Raw genomic sequence first — 13,163 nt, 5'->3', positions numbered from 1 at the left:
CTCCTCTATCATCTCCTCCCTCATGTCCCTCATCCTATCTTGGACCTGTTGGAGGTCCCTGGCCATGGCAGAGACATTAGCCTGCATTGGGCCGTCCATCATGCTCTCAAAATTTCTGAGTTTGTTGGCAACAGAACACACTGTCTCTGGATGGTTATCAGCATTAATCATTGCTATGTAGGTGGTATATTGAGATGGACCCAAGGTTGCCAGATTCCATAACATCTGCCCTGTGCACTTGACCTTGTCAGGGTCATTGTCATGCTGTCCATCCCTCCCAAAGAGTACCTCTAATACTGCTGTCTCTCTCAGCTGCTGGATCCCTTCCTCAAGGGTCTGCCAGCGCATCCTACGGTGGTGCTCCTGCATTCTCTCTCTGTGTATAAACTTCTCTCTCACACTCATTAAAAGCCGGTCCCAGAGGGAAAGGAGGCCTTGCTCCCTTACGAATATCTGGTCCACACCTGAATCCTGGGCCAAGGATCCCAAATTCCTGGCCTCAGTTCCATCCAGTTGTACACCTGTTCCTGTAAGGTCCCAGACCCAGAGTAACCAAGTTGTAAAAGGCTCACGGCCCCGCCGAGCAATGTCTTTACACAGGTTACGGAGACTATCGTATGAGGGGGACTCGGTGACAATCTCAACCTCTGGCTCCCTTGCTGGTTGTGAGGACCCTCCTTGCTCATGCCCATTATCTAGGTGCCTCATTTTAGTCTTAGATTTCCTAGTTGCCACACGAGCAAATGCTACTGGCTGTGGCTGCTCCTGTGATCCAGCTGGAACCTGGACAGATACGACATCTACGGGTTCCACTGCAGCACCATCTGACTCTCCCTCTTTAGGGCAGGGGGAAGGTTTCTCACCACCTGGAGAAAAATGCTCCTTCATCATCTGGCTATGCTCCTTCAACATCTGGCTTTGCTACTTCAACATTTGGCCCATATCCTTCACTGGATCCCCCACCCACTCTGGGTGGCTCATTTCTGTGGTGGGCTGTGGGGCAACATCCCTAGTCCCTGGGGCAGAGGCAGGTTCTGAAGCAACATCCCTAGTCCCAGGGGCAGGCTCTGGGGCAACATCCCTAGTCCCTGGGGCAGAGGCAGGTTCTGGGGCAACATCTCTATTTCTTGGGGTAGGTATCAGAGTTGTTGTCCCAGCCAATATTCCCTTGTTTCTGAATGCTAAGTAGAACAGGCCTATCAGCAGCGCCAGCCACTGTATAATAGCACTAGCAATTAAAGCAGATCTGAAATCCTTGAGAACCGGTGGGGTAGCCTCGAAAAACTGGGTGATGGGTTGAAAGAAAATTTCCCTTGCACTCGTTATCTCACAGTAAGTACCATTACTGAAATAATCCCAGAAACACGCAGTTAGAGTACGATAGCTCTGGATCCATGCGGCCGCTTCCCAGAAAAAATTAAAACCCATGAATTCCTGACATAATCAATCCACCAAACGAATCGGATGATAGCTACAGTAACTTTGGTGAGGGGGCCCATATTCAAATAAGGGCTTGCAAATGGGAGGGAGATGGCTGTGACCACATGAAGCCAAAACCAAATTAAACCAGACAACATATTGCCACTTAAGAGAGCTGTTATTCCTGTCTTAACTCTCAACTCAGTGCCCTCTGCCCCACGTCTGGGTCACCAAAATCTGTCCTGGTTTGAAAGGACAGGTGTCTGCCAGTAAAGGCAGAAGTTTCCCTTTGAAATAGAGACTTTAGTTCCACTCTCCCCTGTGAGAGTCTGTCTGAGCCTCTCGTCTGTTTCTGCCGAACGACCCTCACCTGAGGCCTGTGCTGGCCACGGATGGAAGGAACGCCAAGGGACTGTTCCGCAGGTGATGCCTACCAGGACTGGTTTCTCATGACAACTAGTCACGGGGCGTTTACTCAACAAGCTCCCACAGATGGAAGAACAATGGACTGGTCAGTATGGGCTGCCCTGCGTGTGTTCATGACGACAAAGATGGTCTGATGTGCCTTGAAGCGTCCTGTTTCCACCTGTTCCCCAGCGTAACAAACTCCACATACAATAGTCCATAAATCTTCCCACCTTTTGGCCAGAAGCCACTCGCTTTGGGAAAGGACTATGAAAGTGACTTTCGCAAAGGAGACCCCCGAGATCTCCCCAGACGGCAACAGACATCTACTGGCTGGCTCCACGAGGATTCATCTCCCCGTCTTGGTAGCTATAATCCCGGCCCCCCTTTCTCTCTCTCTCTCTCCGTCCCACTATCGCATTTTGGTTGGCACTAAATAAAGTGCATTTCTGTAGAAGTAAACTGTTTTTGTCCCCTGCTGTGTCTTTTGTGCTCTGAGATCCATAAAAGAACTAGTCGCGACTCGCTCTTGAATTGGGCGGACCGTGACACCCCCAAGTATTATAATTGTTTGAATCAAGGACTCTGAGGCAGAGATAAGGGGGTAGGAATAACAGCTCTTTTACTACTATGTCTAACCGTACAAGCAGAAAACAACAGCAGTTGTTAAAATTGCTAACAGAACAGAATAGATAACTCAGTGTCAGTCCCTTTAGATGCAAGCACGCTGTCTCTGTGCTTAGTCCCAGCCCGGAGCTGCAGAGGGCAGGTGGGAGCACAGGCGGGGGGGGGGGGGGGCGGGGGGCAGTGACCACGCCGGTCTCGGGCAGGAACGGGCTGGAGCAGGCGGCTCCTCGCTCACCATGTGTGTCTGGGTGATCAGCTGTGTCTGCAGAGGCAGGAGGCTGGAACGGGGCAGATGCAGGGCAGGTGATCGCAGAGGGTCTGGCTCTGCTGTGCTCGGCCGCGTGGGCTGAAGATCGGGCGTCCTCCTCCCCTGCTGGACAGAAACATGAGTCTCCCCACCCCGGAAGCCCAAGAGGCCCCTCTGGGAGCCGTTCCCACCTGCCCCTTTTGTCTGGAGTCATCAGAGATCCCGGGTGTAACCCAGCCAGCTCCATTGGCATGATAATGGGAAAAATTCTTTCAATTGACACAGTAATAGAAAAACACTCAACCCCTAACAGGGAGTAAACCTGAGAGGGCACCCGTGAAAGGTAACACAGGTGAAGCCAGGAAGGGGACCTGGCAAAAGGACTGATGATCCCAAAACATATCCAAAGAATCCTTTGGGAGAATGTTAAGTTAGCTTGCACTTTCTCCCAGAGGTAATTAAGGACAATCCACACTTGGGGGCTGGGGGAAGGAGGCAACAAAGGGAGTCCAGGAGGAGTCTTGACAATCCATGCTAGGGCAGGGGCAATAAGGGGAGTCAAGAAGGGATCTCAGCAGCAGAGGAACAGTTGGTGTTGGTATGTTGGGAAAGGATTTTTTGAAGTGGAATGAGGAGGAATAGGGTTCCAGCAAGTAGCTGGAGAAGGCATTTATCCTCAAAATTTGCCAGCTGATCCAGGACCAGCTGTAGGTTCTTTGTATCTCCAGCTTCCAGAAATGGGAAAACAAGAAAGGATTTAGAGGTCTTTCTCTATGATGGGAAGTGGCAGGACCAGGCACAGAAGTGCAGGACTTGGGAGCATGGTCTGGGGCCCTGTGGGGAGATGCAGGTGGGGTTGGGGCTGTGGGACATCCGGGCTCAGCAACAGGCAGTGCCTGTCCTGTAAGAGTCAGTCTGAAGTATCTCTGATCTGCCTCAAGGCCATCATCAGAGACTGAGACCCAGGACCCCACTACTCGCTCTGACCTGAGTTCTGGCCTGGCCAAGGTGGATGCTTGCCCAGGACTGTTTGTAGCTGTGCCTGGTGCGTTCCAAGGTACACTGCTCTCGAGTAGCATCCTGTTCCTGCACCTGCTTCTTGGAGAAATGATGTCCACATACAATAGTCCATAAATCTCCCCACCTTTTGGCCAGAGGCCACTTGCTTTGGAAAAGGACTATAAAAAGTGACTTTCTTAAAGAGACTTTGCGATCTCTTTCTCTCCCGTCTCATCTTGTCGGACGACATGAGGATGCGTCCCGTCTGTTGGTAGCTATATCCCATCCTTTCTCTCTCCCTTTCTCTCCCCTTTTACTTCGTTTCCTTCTCCTCTTTCTCTCTCTCTCCCTCTTCTATCGCAGAACTGAATTGTTGGCACACAATAAACTGCATTGCTGCTTGCTGCTGAGTAAAACTTGAGTCTCTTGCTTTTTGTCTTTTGTACCCTGGGGTCGAACTATCACGACTCCCACTCGGGTTGAGCAGATCCTGACATGTCCCCACTTGTGGGCACCCTGGGCAGGGGCAAGGGCAGTAGTGGTCCCCAGCCTCCATGAAGCTGCTGGTTGTGCCAACAGAGGCAGCATTTGGACACTGTGGCAGAACAGGGACTGGCTCTCATATAGAGTGTATGGCAAAGAGGGTAAGCTCAAAGAGGATGAGCAAGGAATATCTGGAAAATAAAGATAATACATGGAAAGGTTAGTATTTTCTTTTAAAGGATTTTGTTTGGGTCACTGGAGAAACAAATGTTTTTGAGCTGTGCTAGAATGAGCACCCAAAGGTAATAGTGGGAGTGGAGGATAGAGGAATGGCAGAATAAGCCCCTGGATGAACCGGTTAGAAAGATGCAGCAAGTGTATGTAAGAAGGGATGAGGAAAAGGTAAAGGCAAAGGTGATGGCAGAGTTCTTACTGCCCCAAAGGGATAAACCACAGGGCCCAAGGGGGCCTCCAGTGGAGAAGGGACTGGCCACATGGGCATGGCAGAGTCATTCTCTCCTCGGAAAGGGAGAGATGATCCAAACAGCAGCTGGGAAGGAATCAGTGTACTTATCTTCAGGGACACTCCAAGAGAGAATGTCTGCAAGAAACAACTGGATCCTCAGGAGGAGGAAGTCCAGCAATTAACAGAGATGGATAGTTAGGGGTATCAGGGGTTTCCATTATACCAGAGACCTGCCACACTGGAGCTCTTGATAACATTCAGGGTGGGTCTGGACTGGGAAGAAAGTGCTTCCTGATAGACACAGGGGCCTCTCAATCCACTTTGGATTTTATTCATAAAGGGAAGAATTGTCAAGAAATTCTCTAATTAGAGGGTGAATATGTTTTATTCAACCACAATTAGTACATGTGGGGGTTAGGTTTGAAATGCATGAATTTCTGTTTTTTCCTAATTGCAATCATTATTTACTGGGAAGGGATTTGCTGGCTACATTGGGAATGCAAAATAACATTGTCAAAGTGATGCAGAAGCTAACTATTAATTATCATAACTTTGTGTCAAATGTCTGAGAAAGCCTATGCTGCAGTAAACCTGGAAATGTGAGCAGTCCCAGGCAAATCTGGAAAAATAGCTATGAAGCCTCTTCAAATTACTTTGAAGCAACAAGGACAAGTGGTGTCTTAAAGGAAATCCCCTCTTTCCAAGGCAGGTAAAGAAGGGTTTAAAGCCTGTTACCCTATAATACTCCTGTCCTGCCAGTTAAGAAACTGGATGAATAGACACCAGAAGGAAAGCAGAATTTTAAAGTGTTAGAAAAACAAAAAAATACCAAAACCACATTAACTGAAGGTCATGCCTTAGCCCTTCCTGACAGGGAAAAATAATTTGAAATATATGTGAATGCTAAACAGGACTATACTAAAATAATTTTAGTATGGGAACGTGGGTGTATATGGCAGCATGTTGCTTTTCCTCCATAAGATGTTAGACCCAGTGGCCTGGAGGCTGGCCTCATTGTCTGCAGAATTGTGTGACTCTGGCTGAGGCAATTCCCTTTCCTTTGTCCGGTCCCTTGGCTAGCTCTGGACCAGAGATGAATGGAATTTCCTCATGGACAAAGGTAAAAAACCAAAGGAGGCTCTTCCACCCAGAGTAACTTCCAGCACTTTATTCTCAAACCATGTCCAGGTAGAGAGAGAGACACAAAGGATGGTGGGGAATTTTAAACCTAGGACAAGGGGAGAGGGCAAAGGGAGTTGCAGCCAATGGGGTTGCACTGGCAGGGAGGGGCTAAGGGAGCGCTGAATCAAGTTCACAAAGCTCCAGGGGATACAGTGCAAACCATTTTGTCAGTGCAATATAGAACCATAACATTACAATACAACATCTCCCCCTTTTTTTGTTTAATAAAGTTAAAAGAAAGGTGTTGGGTTTATTCTGATTCAGAATATGCACTTGCCCACCACTTATGATTTGTGAGCAAGTTAGGCTGCTTTTGGTTTGTCAACTATATGTGGTTGACTTCTGAGGTAGCAGGAATGAGACCATTAATAGCTTTGAAAATTAAACAACACAGAATTCCGAATGCCAACACTATGAGAAAAAGAACAGAAAACCCAACAGAATTGTCTTGACTATTGAAGTCCACCTGCCTGTGAGTCCTCAGCCTTTGAACAGTCCACTGAACCAATCCTTGGATTCCTGCTTTACTTGTCCGATCAAGCTTTTCATTTCCCAGAGGGCTGTGTGGATGTTGGGAGCTTTGGAGGCTAGGTTAATGCAGCAAAGTCCTTCAAATTTCTGGCACTTGTGTCAATGCAGCAGCAGGAGGAAGTCTATGGCTGCACAATTTTGGAGTGTGGCCTGCCTGGTAATTTCTTTATCTTCTAGGAGGGAGCGATGGCAGCGGATGTTAAGTTTGCCTGTTTGACTACCCAGCACTCTGGATGGCCCAATTCACCCATAGTTTTGGCTGCTGCGACCCATGGAAGGAACAGGGACACGGCAATTCTTTTTGACTTGGCCTAATGAAAAACTTCGGACTCACAGTTTGGGTCTAAATTGTCAGCACTTCTCTTTTGACTTTTGTTGGCCAAATTGTTTTTATGAGTCCATTCTCCTATTAAGGTTTGGTTGGGTGCCAACAGGGACAACTGCCAGAATGTACATGGCCCTCCTAACAGCTGAGAAAGGATCCCTGACCATGTCTAAACTCCACAGATTAAGAACAGACCTCTAGGGAGGCTTTTGGGACTAGTATGGTATGGATTGTCTGCTGCAACATGGCCCAGAATATTACACCACCTTTTGGCGATGAACTCCTCCCGATATTGCAGTATGTTGTGAAAGGCTTTGATGCTAGATAGTGGGCTGAAGGTAAAGTGAATGCAGTATGGTATCGGGGAGGAACCCAATAACTCTAATTCTTGGGGTTCCTGAGCTGCTTTGGGCAAACTTGGCAGCCACTCCTCCATGGGGTTCTCAATCATTACAGCTCACCAGCAATGATTTTGGTGTGTGTGTGTTGGTTTCACGTGCTCAGGAGGAGGGGTGGATTTCCCCTCAGGGCAAGCACCATGAGGCTGGGGAGTGGGAGGGACTCTCCTCTCTCTGGGAGCTTCCCCTGTGACCTGCTGGCATCAATCAGAGAGCTGATCTGGTGATGGACAGATCGAAAAACCAGTGAAAAGTTATTTCACTTTCACAAATCACAGTGAATGAAGTTCTGGTGGGTCTTTTGGCTTCCAGCCTCTAAAGGAGTGAGGATCCCCGGCTGGGGCCCTGGCCCGCCTCCGGGCTCAGTCTGGGGCCCTGCCCGGCATCCTGGCCCAGCCCCAGCTCTGCGGGGAGCCTTTAGTCCAGCCCTGGCTCGGCAGGGCCGCACGGCCCTCTGGCACCGGCCGCATGGCCCCGGGCACCAGCCACATGCTTTCGTCTTAATGATCTGGATACAATTTTAACTTCTTAATGCCTAGATAAGATTCTCGATCTCCTGAACCCCCTTAATGAGAAGGAATAAAGCCTGGAGTCCACAGAGGTCAGAGGAATGAAGATAAAGTTCCTGATGGGAAGAGATTGAAAAGATGCAACTGATAAGTAGATGAAAACCTTTTTTTTGTGGGGCTATGAGGGGATTGTGACTTCACTAAAATTCCTTTAAACTGTGAAATATTCTTGGGGAGGATGGGTGCTTGAGTTGAAGACTTTCCTTGCCTCAGGAAATTGAGCTCTCTGTTTTGGGACTGGAATATGAACAGAGACGTTTCATAGAGATGATGAAGAGGATTTTGTTTTTCAGCAGCCTGCCTTTCAAAGTAGTACCCCATATGTGCATTGTAACCCATAACACGGCTCTGGAAGGACTGTGGGAATGAGAGGAAAATTCATTGTTCTGTAGGTCCGGGCAGATGCAGACTGTGAAGGTGAAGACACTCCCTAGGTCTAAAGCAGAAAAAGGAACTTTTCTTTCTTAAGTGAACTGAAATGATTCTTTGAGTGGATAACTGACTGAAGTGTTCTCCGTATGTGTGCGGTAAGAAATGTGGAATGAAGGGAGGAGGGAATAATCTAGGAATGTTATTCTGATTTTTTTTTTTTTTTTGTGTGTGTGTTATTAATAAATTTCTTCTTGTACTTTTGTTTTTAAGTTTTAAGCCTGCGTTGTCTTTACTCCTAAATCCTATCTCTAAAGGAAATTAAACATTTAAAATTGGCACACCCTCTAGTCATACCATGACAGTGTGGTCAGATGCTGTGTGACTCAGGACCTAGGTTAGACACAGGTGTGTCAAAGCTGCCTGGATATTCTCCAGCCTGCAATGGGATCCCTACCAGGCAGGTGGACATAGAGTCTTTTGCTGCTTCAGTGGACAGGCATGTATTTTCTTGTGGGAGCATCCATGACAGGGCCACCCAGATGTTTTGGCATGGCTAAGGGTTGATCCATGTGGGTGTCAGGCTGCTCAGCATGAAAGAATGACAGCTTAGAAGGGGATCATTATGAGGTTGAGTGGGAGGTGGGATTTTTCTCTAAAAAGAAAAACAAACATTTTAAAAGCATATTAACAGTTCAGTGAATCTGCCAGAAGGTAACCAGATCTCAGTGCTATGATTACTGTGTCTTTTTCCTAATTACTTAGGATCAGACAAAGTATCCGCATGGGTTAGAAAAGGATACAAAAGAGGCTCTTTCAGGTCCCAGGTTTATTTCATGGCGGTGGTGTGGCAGGAAAGAGACAGATTCTCTCCGGGAGCGGGGTATTCAGGAGAAGGTAATGGGAGTGGCCTTGGATGGCAGCCAATGGGGTAAGGACACAGTGGGTAATACAGGAACTTCAGGTGGGCTACAAGGTCACAGGGGAAGGTCACAGGACAGGAAGAGGGACAGGGAGCCAGGGACCAACCGGAAGAGACGGACAGAGGTTTGCTGAATCATTCTTTATACCTCATTACAACAATCTCAGGAAGGTTTTCTCTCCTCTTTCTGGTGACATCCTTTCTTTGAAGCAATGGGTACTTACTTCTCATCCCCTTCTGCTGGAGCTTTATTTTTGGGGACAAAAGATTTTGCCAACTTTTGGGGTATCCATCGAGGGTCTGAGGAGGTGTAGCCATGCCCCCCGGCAATGAGTTCTTAAGGGCCCTTGGTCTCCCAAGTTCCTGGGTCCTTAATTAAAACTGGTAGACACTGGGACAGCTTAAACTGACACTGCTGTTAAAGTGACGTACCACCGGAGGACTCATACTCTCAAATGAACAGTTTAGAAAATTAATTGTAAATGTGGCTTTGCAGAGCTTTTGTTGTGGTGACATTCACACAGTTGAACTGCTCACCAGGACCTGCCTGAGCATCTGATGGACATGATGAATCACAATTTGGGCTGTGGGGGAGTGGGGGATGCCAGTTTTATGTTCCACTCCCCACTGCTGGACAAACTGTAGGAATTCCTTGGATGTATACACTGGGCCATTCTCAATCTTAATTTCCCTAGGGATCCCCAGCAGTGAAAAGGCTTGCACTAGGTGTTGTATGGCGTGCACAGCCTTTTCTACTGTTGGAAGATGTCTTGGAGGCGCATCCTTTCAGCTGGGGCAGCAAGGTAGTCTGCTTTATTATTCCCTTCTGTGATTTCACCTGGCAAATCAGTATGAGGCCTTACATGCATCACATAGAACAAATGCTCTCAATGTGAAACTAAATAAATTAGTTTTGAGAGCAACCTGAAGAGATGCTCATTCTCTATGTCTTTGTGAACTGCCTGTCCACCCCGGACACCACCCCCATCACATGGGCTGAGTCAGTTACCAAATTAATTGGCTCAGAGAACTTCTCAAAGGTAGCCACGACTGCAGCCAGTTCATCTACCTCCACAAATTCAACATCAGCTTCCCAATGCTGAGTCTGGGGATTTCTCCAAGTCATCACCAACTTGTGGGATGCCCCGGACATTTCCATGAACACTGTGAGATCTTTGAGTGGCCTACGGCTCCTCTTCTCACGAGGAATGAGATGGAATTCCTCATTAAACAATTTATGTGATGGGACATAGTCTGATATTTGTCCATTGTAGCTGTCCAGAGATAACTGGAGGTTCATGTTGTAATGAGGTATAAAGAATGATTCAGCAAACCTCTGTCCGTCTCTTCCGGTTGGTCCCTGGCTCCCTGTCCCTCTTCCTGTCCTGTGACCTTCCCCTGTGACCTTGTAGCCCACCTGAAGTTCCTGTATTACCCACTGTGTCCTTACCCCATTGGCTGCCATCCAAGGCCACTCCCATTACCTTCTCCTGAATACCCCGCTCCCGGAGAGAATCTGTCTCTTTCCTGCCACACCACCGCCATGAAATAAACCTGGGACCTGAAAGAGCCTCTTTTGTATCCTTTTCTAACCCATGCGGATACTTTGTCTGATCCTAAGTAATTAGGAAAAAGACACAGTAATCTTAGCAGGTTCACATTTCTCTGGAGCAGGTGCTCAAACATCTCCTTGGTCAACCTTTCGAGAGAGTTCCTTCCCTCATCAGAAAGTTTGACCAGAAGGTGAATACACACAAAGTCACAACCAGCCAGCTCACGCAGCCTCATCCTGGCTTTCCGAATCAGCTGAGACATCAGCTCTTGTGGCTTGGTGATGGTCTTGCATAGTTGGTGGGAGAGGAAGACCCCCTTTATGATTAAGAGTGAGTCTTTCTGCCCTTTGATTCATTGGAATACCAAACTATGCAAGTGTGGCAGTTTCCCCAGGACAATGAATTTGTAAGGCAGCTCGGACTGATAACTATGAGCCTGCCTCTCGGCCAAAGCTTTCTGTGTTTTTTTGATTGTGGCTTTTGCCTCTGGGGTCAGTTCCCTGGGAGAAATTAGCTCTCTCTCCCTGTTCAATAAATTGAGGAGGGGATCTAGGTCCTCACTGGTGAGGCCTAACCAGGGTCTGACCCAGTTCAAAGACCCATGCAAGGAATGGAGATCTGCTAGGGTTTTGGGATCACTATAATTTTCCAATTTCTGTAGAACAACGGTCTACACAGTGATCTTCAAGCCCAGTGGCTCCAAGTAGCATCCTTTGGACTTTGTCCTCCTGCAGTTGAAATCCAGGAGGTTAAAACTTTGACCACTAGGTCGAGTGTGTGTTGGAGTATCAAGTAATCTGGGGCTCACACAAGCACATCATCCATGTAGTGGAGGATGACGGGCTCCCTGTTTTGGGAATGCACTGGGGACAGCGATGAGGCCACATAACACTGGCAGACAGAAAGAATGGACTTCACACCCTTCTGTAGTACTCTCCAGAGGCAGTGCTTCACTGGGGCTTCACAATTGATAGTAGGAACCAAAAAGGCAAACTGTGGGGCATCTTCTGGGTGTAGGGGAATTTGGAAGAAACAGTCCTTGATGTCCAGGACAGCCAATTGCCAATTTCAAAGGAGCATCGCTGGGGAAGGCATCCCAGGTTGGACTGACCCCATGTGCTCAAACACTTTGTTTATTTCCTGGAGGTCATGGAAGAGTTGCCACTTTTCTTTCCCCAGCTTCTTTATTTCAAAGAACAGGGAGTTCTAAGGGCTTGTTGTCTCATCTATATGGCCTTTGGCCAATTTCTTCTCCACGAGGATTATCAGTTAGCAGAAGGAGGAGTTTGCGGAAAAATGAATTACTCAAACTTATGTTTGCAAAGACATGGCAACAGAAAAGTGGTCAAATATCATGGTTGTGGGAGATGAAGAGACAACACGACATCAAAGTTCATGCAACAGAGACAGCTGTAATGGTGTGCACAGCTCTTATATAGGTTATTCACAGGACACCGTGTTCAAACCTGATTAGCAATGATTTGGTTACTGTCCAGATCAGTGCCCAATAGCTACCTGCTTACATTCTCATTAGGGATTGGCTGGCATCCTCTCTCTGGAACCAAATCCCTCCTACTCTCAGTGCCCTCTCTGTGGGGCTCACAGTCCAGTTGTTCACCCTCATAGTCAAACAAATAACAACGGAAGTAGTTAGCTCATATACCAGCCCAAATGTGGAAAGGATGGGAATGAGACACGTTTTCATGGCTACCTGGCAATCTAGGGGTTAAACTAGTACTATTTCTCCTCTTATGTGCTATACCAACTTTAATCTTTTTACTATGCATGACACCTTACTGAGTGCAACTCTTTCAGCAGGTGGTCAATGGGATGCAGGTAGTAGCCACACTTACCCACGTAGAAATTACTTCAAAAGGACAGAAAACGATGTCACGAGAATTAATTGCAAAACAAAGGAAGACCCAGGAAGAAAAACTTAAACCAATCATAATCAAAATCTGTAAAGAAATATGGAGAAAATCTTAAAAAGGAGGGATTGAAAGGAATAAGATCAATGTGTCTCTACAGACAATGTTCCTTTGCAAACAGGAGCTTAGCGATAGTGAGAGAACAGAAGAAACTCTTAGTTCTGTTACTAATCAACACAGACTGTTGCTTAGCCAAGGCATATTAATTTTCTGAACGTAGAGTAAAACAATCTAGATTTAATAGAATTAGGAAGAGAAAGGGGGAGGGAGCATATTATAGTGGGACATAGAGTAGGTGATTTGGGAAGTTTGTACCTTGCAATTACTTCAGCCAATGGCAAAAGGAAGAGGGTGATACAGAGGGGAACTTAGGATAAAAAGGGGGCTGTGTCCCCCACCAATTTGAGAGACATCATGGGAAATGCCCCATGGCCTCTCCCTTTATTCAAATCATGTTAGAGGACTCCGTGGTCTCCTTTTGGACATAAATCTCTGGCATTGCGGATTAATTTTCCTAACAGCAGCGATCTGCTACAGAGACTCTATGTGCCCCTGCCCCTCAAGCCCTCTGGGAGGCGCAAGGTGCTTCCCAGCAGCTCTCCCTGGGCACTATGTATGTCTTGGGTTGCAATACAGATGTGACCAGAAATGTGTATCCTATCACCATCTGTTGAATCCTTATCTAGGTGGCACATATTATCTGCTAATGGGCCATCTTTAAACCGGCTGGGACAATCACC

Source organism: Erithacus rubecula, assembly GCF_903797595.1.
Source record: "Erithacus rubecula genome assembly, chromosome: 16".
Lineage (NCBI taxonomy): Eukaryota > Metazoa > Chordata > Aves > Passeriformes > Muscicapidae > Erithacus > Erithacus rubecula.
Note: the sequence above shows the minus strand (reverse complement) of the source record.